Source organism: Amaranthus tricolor, chromosome 17 (genome assembly GCF_026212465.1).
Source record: "Amaranthus tricolor cultivar Red isolate AtriRed21 chromosome 17, ASM2621246v1, whole genome shotgun sequence".
NCBI lineage: Eukaryota > Viridiplantae > Streptophyta > Magnoliopsida > Caryophyllales > Amaranthaceae > Amaranthus > Amaranthus tricolor.
Window position 1 is genome coordinate 15,990,864 of NC_080063.1, and position 13,965 is coordinate 16,004,828.

The following is a 13,965-nucleotide window of genomic DNA, read 5'->3' on the forward strand; positions in this document are numbered from 1 at the left end:
ACTACGGTGAAGTCGAAAAAGTCATATTCGCAATCATCATGGCAAGCAGGAAATTGAAGCCCTACTTTCAATCCCACCAGATCATCGTCCGGACTGATCAACCTTTGAAAAAGATTCTGGAAGGGAAAAACAAGTCAAGCCGCGTCACAGATTGGGCAAACCAGCTGGCGGATTTCGGCATCGAATATGAGCCTCGAACGGCAATCAAAGCCCAAGCTCTGGCTGACTTCATTGCTGAAAGCACTCTCCCCTATCATCCTGAACCCAATAAGGAATGGAAGTTGTATGTAGATGGGTCCTCTACCCAATCAGCAAGTGGTGCTGGACTCCTCATTGTGTCTTCCGCCGGGGTCCGTATGGAAAGGGCGGTCAGGTTCGAGTTCGCAGCATCCAACAACGAAGCCGAATATGAAGCATTATTGATGGGACTGAGAATTTGCCACGAAACGAGAGCCAAAAAATTATCCGCCTTCTCCGACTCCCAATTGATTGTTGGACAAGTGAACGGGGAATTCGAAGCTAAAGATGACAGCATGAAAATGTACTTGCAGCAAGTAAGGGAATTTGTTCAAAAATTCGACAGGTTCACGTTGGAGCATATTCCAAGATCCCAGAACGCCCAAGCTGATTCCTTGGCCAAGCTTGCCAGCTCAGCAGAAACATCCGCGGCTCGAGATATAATCTGGGAAGTACTTCCTAACCCCAGCATCAACTTCATGGTCGATACCATCGACAGATCAGAAACTTGGATGGAGCCATACATCGAATATTTGCGGAGTCAGACGCTTCCCCAAGATGAATGTCAGGCCAAAATGCTCCGGAAGAAAGCCAGATGGTTCGAACTCCACGAAGGAATGCTCTACAAGAAGTCATATACACACCCCCTCCTGAAATGCGTATCTCCTGAAGAAGGAAACTATATCCTCCGCGAAATACACGAAGGGGGATGCGGTATACACCAAGGAGTACGGACTGTCATTGGGAAAGTCCTTAGAAGTGGATATTATTGGCCCTCACTCCGAGAAGACGCGGAGTATTTGATCAAAAGATGTCCTGAATGTTAGTACCACTCAAAGATAGGAAGGAAGCCATCTAATTACTTGACCGCCATGCAAGCCGTCCTGCCTTTCGACAGATGGGGCATGGACCTCCTTGGTCCCTTCCCTCCGGCGAAAGGGCAACGCAAATTCATCATTGTGGCCATTGATTATTTCACAAAGTATGTGGAAGCAGAAGCCCTTAGTTCAATCACGGACAAACAAGTCTGTCAGTTTATATGGAGGAATATCATCACAAGGTACGGCATCCCCCGGGTGATCGTAACAGATAATGGAAGGCAATTCGTCAGCAAGAACACCATCGAGTACTGCAACAAGTTTAACATCCAAATCATATTCAGTTCAGTATCCAGGCCGCAAACTAATGGTCAAGTAGAATCCGCAAACAAAGAGATCCTAAATGGCATTAAGAAGAAGATAGAGGGGGTCAAAGGTAATTGGGATGAAGAACTACCAGGCGTCTTATGGGCAAGTCGAACGACCATCAAGGACGCAACGGGGCATACACCTTTCTCTTTAGTATACGGATCTGAAGCCGTGCTCCCAGTCGAAATAGGCGTACCCTCTACAAGGGTCACCTACTACTCACACGACGAAAATGAGGAAGGAAAAAGAGTAAACTTAGATCTGCTGCCAGAGACAAGAGGAAACGCAATGCTGAGATCAATAGCACAAAAACAAAAGATGATCCGTAGCTTTAACCGTCATGTCAAAACCAGACGTATTCAAATTGGTGATTTAGTCCTCCGAAAAGTAGAAGCTACGGGAAAGATCGTGGAGAAAGGAAAGTTAGGGGCCAACTGGGACGGACCTTTCAGAGTCACCCAAATCGTCAAACCAGGAACTTTCAAACTAGAAGACATGAAAGGAAAAAAACTACCCCGTCCATGGAATGGAGACCACTTGAAGAAATTCTTCATTTAATAAAATTTGCAAGGGGCAATCAGTTACTAGTATCAGTGTTAGCAGCATCAATCCGCGACTACAGTCCTTCCGCAACATAATTGCGTTGTAATTCAAAATTACTTCAATCATCGCTTGTATCCTTAACAATCATTAATAAACAGGTTCTATTTTCAGATTGGCCGGCTCTTATGTTCGCAAATGTTTGGTAAAATTCTTTTGCAAATCTTATTAAATCAATAATATCCATAAGTCGGACCCTTGAGAGGGGGCCCATCATCAAATCATTTTGTCACTAACGAACTTGCTATAATTCGGACCCTTAGAATAGGGTTCCAAAACCAAAAATCATTTGAAGCATTCACCATCTGTTCGTAGCATCGATAAGTCGGACCCCCAGTTTGGGGTCTCTAGAGTTCAAAACATTCCAAGTTTTTCACAATGATGTTTCCCAACCGGGACATCGATAAGTCGGACCCCAAGTTTGGGGTCACTATTGTTCAAAATATTCTAAGTTTTTACTATGACGCTACCCAACCGAGACATCGATAAGTCGGACCCCCAGTTTGGGGTCCCTGAGTTCAAAAGAAAATCCCAGGTCTCCCACTAAGGTAATCCGCAACCGGGACATCTACAAGTCGGACTCCCTTACTGGGGTCTAAAGGCTGAAAATATTTCAAGTACAAATTTCCTTGATGACGTCTGCGCGTGACATCGAAAAATCAGCGTCCTCCAAATATTATTCCGCAGCCTCAAAAGAGAGAAGCCACGGCTCAGCGTATAAAAGCATGGATACCACGAATAAACTCCATAATCAGGAATATTTACATCAAATATTCAAAATACAGAGTTGAATGTTTACAAAAATCAAAATTACAAAATTGCAAGATCATACATCCGCCAAAAAAGCCTCGACGTCTTGATCCGGCGGCAGAGGAGGCTCGATCCTTCCCTCTTCAAGACTGGGGGTGAAGCTTACATAATCTTCAACGTTAAACGGCTCCACCCCGATCTCGGACAGCTCTCGGGACAAGCCCTGGAGGTTCCTACCTTCGTCAATAATAAGGTTCGATAAATCAAGGCACAAAACCTCCAGGTTGGAGAGTGTCAAGTTTTCCGGGACATCTGACGCCGGAGGAGAAGAGAGAGCCAGCTGATCCAAGTCTAGGCTTAGAGCCTCCCTCTCAGCCTCAGCATTCATCTTTTCGGACCAGGCTCTCCTTTCATCCGCATCCCAAGCAGCGTCGACCAGTACCGCCGACTCCCCGTCCAAGACAGGAGCAAGGTTGGACAAGGCTTCACTTCCCTTCTGATCAGCAGTTTGCTGAAGAGATGTAAAGTCCATGCCCAACTCTGCGGCAGCCAAACGATACTTTTCGTCGCTGATCAGGGTTCCGGCTCTCACCATCTCCGCCGTCAAATCTCCAAGGAACTTCGACGCTTCCGGCTCATCCGAAAGAAGCCAATCTCGAGCCATCCGGGCCTTCCTAGTTAGACACAATTTATACACTTTGGCCGCGGATAGAATCATCTTGAAATGGGCTGAATCAGTCGATACTTGCTGCATAAGTTGCTGGTTCTGATGAACGAGCTTGGCATGGGTATCCATCAGCAAGCCGACTTCATGGCCGAGGCTCGCAGACCAGGTGGAAGCAGCATCTAAGTTCTCAATGGTCTGGTCCAGCTGCTTCCTTGCCCTTTCCCGCCATTGTTCGGTCCTGACCAAGCGCTCTTTCAGCTCGGAACACTTGGCCAGTTTCTCTTTTAGGCCCGGCAGGTCCTCCCGCAATTTTGATATCTCGTCATTCAGCTCCTCACAGCGGGAGGTAAGGGCGGCAATGGTTTCCTGGTCCGCGGCACTTTGACGGTTTGCGTCGAGCTCGAAAGCCAACCGTATGAATGCCTGCAAAGAAACGACAAGGGATGAAGTCCGAAGACCAAGTAATAACACTACTAAGCATAAAAGAGTCATTACCTCTGCCGCCGAAGCTTGTGCCTGACGCACCCTGTCACGGGGGGGCATGGATTCTAGTAGGTCGACGTCCACCTTGCTGATTAAGTTGGACGTCACCCTGTTAAAACGAACAACTAAGCCCTTATGCCCCAACTCCGGAAAGAGTGTCTCGTGTCGAAAAGGAAAAACTTCCCGACGACGATAAACCTCCGCGAATTGTGATGAGGGAGCCGCGGAAGACTCCCCCACCTTCTCCTTCCCCTTCTTTGAAGATGGCTGTAGAGAGTCCGAAGGGGGAGACGCCTCCTCCTCAACCGACCCTATGCGGAGAGGTACGGCCGTAGGGATCGCACCCACAGAGGGCCGCTTGGCCGAGCTCTCCTTGCGGGAAGAAGAATCCCGCTTCCTCTTCTTCTTCCCACTCTTTTTCACCCCCTTGTCTGTGGAGGAATCACCCTCTCAGATTCATCGGGGATGTGAACTTGTTTTCTCTCTTCGAGAAGTCGGAGAGCCTCTTGCTCTGAGGGCACGTCCTCCAGACCCTTCTCTACAGTCGCCGAGTCCTACAAAAGAAAAAGTTAGGAAGAATCAACAGGGATCTTTCATAACAAAAAATTTTGTGAAGTTATACCTTCGGAGGAAGGGGAAGAGGCTTATCCTCAGGTCGTTGTATGGCCCCTTGAGCAAGTCTTAGAACGCTGAATTTCTTCATCAGCTCCGGACTCTTTGCTCGAAGATTCTCCTTGGCTATCCCTGTAAAAATCGCGAGTTAGAAGCAGTTAAACATATCATAGGAAAGAAAAGGAAGAAACCCGGCCATTCTTACTCCGATCGATAGCCAAGCTGATGCCGAATGATGAGAGGAGGTTCTCGTTCTCCAACTCAGGGCGACCAGGTATCCAATTAAGTTGGACGTTCATTGGTTTCCTTCCCAACTGAACGTCCATCTTTGCGTACTCTATGATCACCGCGTCACTAAAAGAACACTGCGGGATCCCATTATTAAAACCCGTGAGGTTGGGTTTAATGTCAAAAGAGGTCTTGATGTTCCATCCCTCTGAATTATACAAAAATGCAAATTTCGTCCTATACCCCTTCTGGTTATCGGGGAGGTCTTGGACTATCTTCAGTCCTCGACGGTGTGTAAAAGTAATCCAGCCACAGCCGTATGATTGCGAATTACATAGGCGGGCTCTAAATATGTATCTAAAAGCTGTGAGTGTTGGTGGCACGGCCAAAACTTTGCATAGGATCAAAAAGGCCACCATACAACCCCAGGCATTTGGGTATAACTCGGGCACTGAAATGTTCAAAAACTCTAACACCTCCCTAAAAAACGGGTGAAGAGGAAATCTGAGCCCTAATTCAAAAGAAGGAAAGTATACTGCTATACAATGTGGGGGAGGAAACCTAACGGTGTCATAATTCCCCAGGGTAATAATGTTTATATTATCCTTCAAACCCCACTTTTGAGAGATGGCCTCCCGGCGGTTGTCTAGATCCCTTTTGGTCTGTAAATCGATGAAGTAATTTAGGGGCCCGCCGTTTGGAATGTAGAATGGAGGAGGAACTGGCGCTGCACTCTCCCTTCCGGAAGATTCGGCTGATCCTTCAAAGTTTTCCATATCTACATACAATAACCCTTCCAGGTCAGGATTTATTCGCGGCAAGTAATTTGGAAAGAAAGCAACGCTCACTTCCCAAGGAGCAGTTTTTATAATTTCCGGAGGGTATATAGGGGATACAGACGACTCATCCCCATCTTTTATTGGTTCATAATGAGGGGTAATTCTCACCGAACTACTTTCATCCGAGTCATTCATTGGTAACCCCTTTTTATTAAGACGCCTAGGTACTATCAAAAGAGTTTCCGGCAAGTTAGTAGGGTTGGTGTCTGAGTTAGCTATAGTCTCTTGAGTAGCCGCGACGTCCATGTTAAAAATAAAGTAGTAGTCGAAACTTGTAAAGAATAGAGACTAAATTCATAAACAAATTCAAAGTTCTAGGCTAACATTCAAGAACAGTTTGAAGAATAACTTGAAGAAATTCGAAAAATCTGGGAAAAGTTTGAATACCTTGAAGAAATTTGATGATTTGTCAGAAATTTGATGAAGATCTGTCAGAAACTTTGAAGATCTTCAAAAGATTTGTCAGAAGTATTGAAGAAGGGATGAAGATTGTCCGAGCGTTTCTCTACTTTCTCTTTCTCGCAATTGGAAGATTTGAAGTTAATGAAGATTAGGTGAAATGGAACTATTCCAACTACCCTATTTATAGCAGCAATAAATGCTTCACTTGGGACTTGAGCATTCGAACGAAAGGATGGAATTCCGGAGGAAAACTGGGAAGTCGATAAGTCGGGAAAACATACTTTTTAAGTGTTTAATGATGACCGTGAAGTCTATTAGTCGGACCATGGTTGAAAGGGTGTGTTGCGAAATTTTTCTAAGTGTTAACTCTTGAATATAGCTGGAAGGTCGAAAAGTCGGACCCCCAATTAGAGAGGAACGTCATAAATATGAATGTCAAAAGCCATCCAACCTGTGGATCGACAAGTTAGACCCCCAGGGAGGGAGGAGCAGATAATTATTCAAGTCCTTTAGCTCTCGAATATGTCCGGAGAGTCGACAAGTCGGACCCTAAACTGAACCTCCAGAGGAAAATCATTTTAAGTATTGAGATTACCCATTCTTCCGTCCGACTTATGGACACGGCGGGTAAAATATGATGGAAGGAAATATAACAATATCTCAAGGGAGAAGGAAATCCGTGTGATCGATAAGTCGGACTCCTTGGTGTACCCAGTCATAATATAAAGAGAAGTCCCATATTTCTGTATGATTAAAGACACGGGTCTGCGAGCTGGTTCCTCGTCATAAAAGAGGAGGGGTGAAAAGTAAAGTGGCTGATTCCCATATTTATCCGTGTGGTCGATAAGTCGGACCCCCAAATGACCCTAATCCAAGTAAAAAATTCTAAGTATAGAACCTCTCATGTGTGTCCGTAGGATTGAAGATGCGAGTTATGGGGCTCATTCCGTATCATGCTGGAATAAAGAGGGCTGCTTGGACCAAGTACTGAATATTTTTAAAGATATCCGTGTGGTCGATAAGTCGGACCCCCAGGGGTTCCTTCTCTTTCTCAAAATATTCTATGTATTAAAGAGGGATTCTCGTGCTGAACTTACGAGTGAAGATGCAAACTATTAGTTCGCGGCATAGTTCGACCAAAGGGGTAAAAATATCTTGAGAAGAATGCAATGTCGCGTCATTACTAGGAATCTGATTCGTGAAAACCCTTGGCGTTACGCGGCATCGGTTCAAAACAGACAGTTGATTTAGTCCGCATAGTCGATAAGTCGGACCCTCCTTGGGTGTTTTGTTGAGAACCTGATTTCTGCGATATCAGTGAAAGCAAAGGTCGAGACAAGATGTCGCGGAATCTAGATCCCACAGTCACTATTTCGCTGTTGTAATATAACGCGTCTGGGGCTACTCCGCGGCATACTTCAAGCCGCGGCTTCACATGCCCGTTTGGCCCATGTTCAATATGTTCTTACCTAACAAGCTTAAAAGGTCATATCCTTTTCATTATAACTCAGAATTCAGCGCAAGGACTGTCGATTCAAAGCTTGCAAACTCAATTTTTAAGATCCTTAAGGAGATTCGCCAGGGCACCTGTTTTTCCGCATAAAGGAGGATGTTTCTAGTCATTGTGGTTCTCTCCTCACATCACCCTTCATGCGTGGGGCTAAATGTCATGGTACTGTTTTTTTAATTAATTAATTTATTTATTAATTAAACATCATATTACTAAAATACCCCTTGACCTTTCCGGATTGACTTTGACTTTTGGTCAATAGGCTTTCTGCTGGACTTCCCATCTTCCTTGGAAGGCTCATGGCATCTTACCTTCAGAATACTTAACTTCCCTGTCATCTATCTTCTTTGGCCATCCTCCTTTTTAGTTGAATAACTGCCCACCACCTTCCACTCTTCAGTCATGCTTGGCTCTCCTTGTTTCAAGGAGAATAACTGTCCACTCTTCCCATGACCAGTCCACCTCCCATTACTCCCACTACTCCCATGATCTTCCACCTTTCCTCTCTGAAGTAACTTCCCCCTTCAACATTATAAATAGGGACAACCATCAGAGGGGAAGGGACATCAAAAACAGCTTTTCCTAGTATCCTTGCTTACACTACTTCCTCAAGCCTTCCCAACCACAAGCACTAGAACAAGCAATCTCAATCCCGACCTTCCTTCTTGCATTCCTTCTACAATCTGTCATTCATTAATTTCCGATTTACGTTCTAACTTGAGCGTCGGAGGGGTTTTCCGGGAGATCACCCCCCGGACAAGGCTAACGTTATCTTGCAGGAATTCAGGTCACCTCCTATCATAAGTCGCTTCTCTTGATCACACTTCTACTTGTCTCCAGGTATTTCAAGCGTATCCCACTTCCTCGTTTCATCACCGAAACAATTTTTTATTTAGTTATCTGTTATGTAAGTTTAACTTAATTAATTTTATTTTAAATATATAAATGATTAGACTGCTTATATAGGCCTGTTTCACGATGAGACGGTCTCATATAAGACTTGCTACAACCAAATTAAAAACACTACATGTACATTTTGTGGGAATATCAATGCATGGAAGAAAAGTAGTATTTTATGAATAATTGAAAAAAAAAATTGTGAATGAGATAAAAAGAAAATAAAACATGTAAATTAAAATTAAAATTAGACTATACTTTTATAAATTATTGTTAAAAACAAAAATATAACAAAATTTATAATATAACCTAAAAAAAATATAGCAAAATCCATAAAATAAAAACTGCCATAGAGAGTATGAACAAAAACCAATGGATCAACATAAAGTTAAGTGCGGCATGCCATACATATCATGCTAATGTTTCATAAAAAGGACAAAATACTTTAACATTGTCGTCTAAGTTGTTACCAATGACCTCTTTTTTACTTGTAGCGGGAGGCCAAATCATTGGGACGAGTAGAGATATTCTTCATTTTACTTAATTTGTTATAATAAATTTATAATTTGAATGCAAGATTATGAGCAAAAACAAGATATTAAGCAACTGAATAATATCAATGTATGAATATTTGAAAAAGATTTAAAGATAGACTATATTTATATCATGAGAAAATTTAGCGTGAAAAAATAATAAATGTAATATTTTGAGATTGAGCGGTAAATCTACTTGAAACAAATATGAATCTAATTCTAAATATATAGTCATATCCCATATTGATTAGGTTAAGGTAGAGTGGCAAAGCTTACTAATTGATTTTTTTTATGTAAAAATTATGCATAGCCACCTATAATCCATCTTTTGTCTAATATGCTCGTGAACATTTTTATGGTTTAAAAATGATATAAAACACATATTAAACGAGCCTAAACGAGATCGTATATGCATGAAATGTGCATACATGCTCTAGTTTAGGTTTGTTCAATGTGCTTTTGTATCATTTATAAACTACAAAAAAGATGTTTATGTATATTTTAGAGAAAAGGGATGGCTACTGAATGAAAATTAAAGGATGGCGCAAAAAAATTGTAAATCAAATTACTTATTAGTTAATTGGTACACATTTGGAATTTTACTTATTATACGTGTATTTCTTATGTATGTGAAGTTTTACATTATATTTCTATTTTTATTAACTGGGTCTAACGCAAACCATCTTAAATAATGTGAGATCTTAAAATCCAAGATAAAGTCAATTATAAGAAAACTTATTGCATATATATAAGACTGAGAGTCAACTATTTACCAAAAACATGCGCTTAAATAACAGGTTTTGACGTTTTATTAATATGACTACACAAGTCTTTTCTAAAGGTAAAACACCACACAAGACATGTAATTCTATCATTCAGATAAAAGGACTTTTGGTGATTCACCACCACAAAATTATGCAACAACAAATGATTTCACGTCCTAAAAATAATCTCTTATTTCTTTGCAAAAGTTCTAACTTAAGCATTAGAGGAGAAGTTTATAGATCCTTCCCAAATCTAAATTTATCTTTTGTGGGTTCACATAATTATTAATCCTCACGTAAGACTAATAAGTCATTTAAAAGACATCAAACACACATATTCAGCGTACGACTATTGGGCCGCACTAGCATCTACATAGTAAGATTAATGTAGGATCAATCTAAAGTATCATTTTTGTTCTTTATGCATGTAGTCATACTCTAAATTGATTCAAGTTTTGATTTCTAGAAATCTAGAATTTCAATTGTTGATTTTGTTGAGTCCATGTTTGCTTATGTTTGTTGCGAAGTATACACAATAACTTTCCACGTGGGAGCATGTGATAGTTAACATCGTACCCACATGCTCCTTTTGTGTATATACTAGACTAATTAATGACTGATTCATCATATCACTTTGAGACTATGAGGAGTATACATCGTTTGTGGAATGATCAATGATAAATCACTAAAAAAATAACTTTCCCACCATTCAAAATAGTTGGAAATCAGTTGGTATAGAGTTATTTCGACTGAATTTCGACTATTTCGGAATAGTCGGTTTAGAATGGTCTGAAATTCACTTTAGTAGGAAAACAGTCGGAATTTCGACTAATCACGGTTAGTCGGAAAATTAGTCGAAAATTCCGACTAATAAGTTAGTCAGAAAATAGTAGGAAATTTCCGACTATTTTCCTACTATTAAATAGTCGGAAAACACTATTTCAGAATTTATCCCAAAATGAAAAGAAAAAAATCTTTAAAAAATTTCCGACCAGTAAAAAAAAAGTTGGATGAAAAGGATATGTCATGTCATACCCACGTGGCATCTACTGCATATGCCCACGTCGCGCCAACACAACACCCGCTACCTAATTCATACACAAATGCCTTGGAGAAATTTCAAATCCAAGACCTCATGAATATTACATTCATACTTCAACCAATAGGCCAAGTGTTGATTAATAATACTCTAAGCTATGTTATTGAATTTATAACATAATAACACTCCAACCACTTTGTGTATTATTATTATTATTATTATTATTATTATTATTATTATTATTATTGTTATCATCATCATTATTATTAATATTATTATTATTATAATTATTATTACTATTATTATCATCTTCATCATCATTATTATTCTTATTCTTATTATTATTCTTATTATTATTATTAGTTGTATTAGTGTACTATTAGTCATATCAGTATAGTATTAATCGTATTAATGTAGTATTAGTATTTATATTAGTTGTATTAGTATATTATTACTTGTATTAATATATTATTATATTATTAGTTGTATAAGTATATTACTACTCGTATTAGTGCATTTTTATTACTTTATTAGTTATTTAGTCGTATTAATCGTATTAGTGCATTATTAGTTGTATTAGTGTTTACTCAAAAAATAGTGCGTTATTATTACTTTATTAGTTATTTAGTCGTATTAATCGTATTAGTACATTATTAGTTGTATTAGTGTTTACTCAAAAAAAAGTCGTATTAGTGTAGTACTAATATATTATTAGTATGTAATTAGTCGTAGTAGTTGTTTAGTGTAATTAGTCGTAATTATTATTATTATTATTATTATTATTATTATTATTATTATTATTATTATTATTAATCGCTTTGTGTATCGTTAGTATAATATTAGTTGTATTAGTACATAATTAGTATATTATTACTCGTATTAGTCGTGTGATTTATTATTATTAATTGTATTAGTACATTATTAGTCGTATTGGTGTATTATTACTCGTATTAGTTTATTATTAGTTTAATTAGTCGTATTTATTTTTATTATTATTAATATTATTATTAGTATTACTATTATAATTATTAGTCGTTTTAGTGTATTATTAGTATAATATTAGTTTTATAGTATATAATTACTCGTATTAGTTGTCTAATTTATTATTATTATTATTATTATTATTAGTAGTAGTAGTAGTAGTAGTATTAATGCATTATTAGTCGTATTAGTGTATCATTAGTATAATATTAGTCGTATCATTGTATTAATAGTTGTATCTTTGTATTAGTTTATAAATAGTTGTATTAGCATAATATTAGTCATATTAGTGTAGTATTAGTATTATTATTAGTTGTATTAGTCTATTATTAGTTGTATTAATATATTATTACTCATATTAGTTGTATTAGTGTATTATTATTATGTTATTAGTTGTATAAGTATACTACTACTCGTATTAGTGGATTATTAGTACTTTATTAGTTATTTAGCCGTATTAGTTATTATTAGTCGTATTAGTGCATTATCAGTACTTTAATAGTTATTTAATCGTATATAGTCGTATTAGTGCATTATTAGTCGTATTAGTGTTTACTCAAAAAAAAGGTCGTATTAGTGTAGTATTGGTCGTATTAGTGTATTATTAGTAGTATTAGTATTTAATTAGTCATATTAGTGTAGTATTAGTAATATTATTAGTTGTATTAGTATATTATTAGTTGGTATAATATATTATTACTCGTATTAGTTGTATTTGTATATTATTATAATATTCTTAGTTGTATAAGTATATTACTACTCGTATTAGACATTATTAGTTGTATAAGTGTATTAAATTATAAGTAGTATTAGTACGTAATTAGTCGTATTATTAGTATTATCATTATTATTAGTCGTTTTAGTGTATCAAATATATATACCAAGTATAGTGGAACGGAGGAAGTATAGTTGTATAAGTATATTAGTATTAGTTTATTATTAGTTATATAGTATATACTTAATCGTATTAGTTTATTATTGGTTGTATAAGTGTATTATTATTATTATTATTATTATTATTATTATTATTATTATATTATTATTATTATTATTATTATTAGTTGATTAGTATATTATCACTCGTATTAGTGCATTCTTCGTATATTATTACTCGTATTAGTTGTATTAGTATATTGTTACTCATATTAGTCGTATTAGTGTAATATAATTAATATATTATTAGTTGAACAAAATTTCTAAAAAGTTAGTTGGTGATGTTTAGTATATATTATTAGTCGTGTTAGTATATTATTAATTGGTCGTATTGTATTGTTGCATTTTTAGTATATTATAAAGTATTATAAATTCGAAATTCATCACAGTTATACTAAAATTAAATTTTATCTTTAGCTAATCAATTTTTAAAAATATCACATTTAACTTTTCCTGTAAAATCTTACCTTTGAATGAAAATTTTTAACTTATGGGTAATAATAAATTAAATTTAAATAACCTCACAAATTCTTAATCACTATTATAAAATTTATTTACAGTTAACTTATTATCATTTATCAACCTCAAAAATTCATAAATACCAATATTACCGACTAAATTTCAATATTCAATCGGAAATATGATTTCTTTATTACCAATATTACCAATATTACAGCTAAATATCAATATTCAAAAGCTGCCATACATTTGCATGGAAGGGAGACATCCACTTCTAAATATCATGTCTTACATGTAAATTTCAACTAAAAGAATAATACAAAATATAGTTAATTACCAGATCAGTAGACACAATATTTGCAAGTAATTGGATAAGCAGCTTGAAAGCTCGACAAGTAATTTATAAAATTCTTGGTTTTTAAGAAGTTATTACCGACTAAATTCAGACCGAATTTTGGTTGGAAAATTTCGGTAAGAAATTAATCGGAAAAAAATAAGATATAAATTTCCTTTTTTTTTCAATTTAAAATTCCGACCAAAAACTAATAATTCAGTAGCAATTTAGTTAGAAATTCCGACTAATGCTTGTCAGTCGGAAAGTCAGTCGGTAATTTCCGACTGTTTGAGATTAATCGGTGGGTTTTAGTCAAAAACTCGTCTTTGTTTTTTTTAATCAATACTAGTTATTCCTAGGCAAAATATAATAATTACTCCTACTTGATAACAATAATCATATAAAGCAAGTAACTTAATATTTGTGTTTGGGCATACATAACCTTTTAATTACGTCAAATTACAATAGACATTTTTATTAAAATAAATCTTAATTTGGCTAATAAATTGG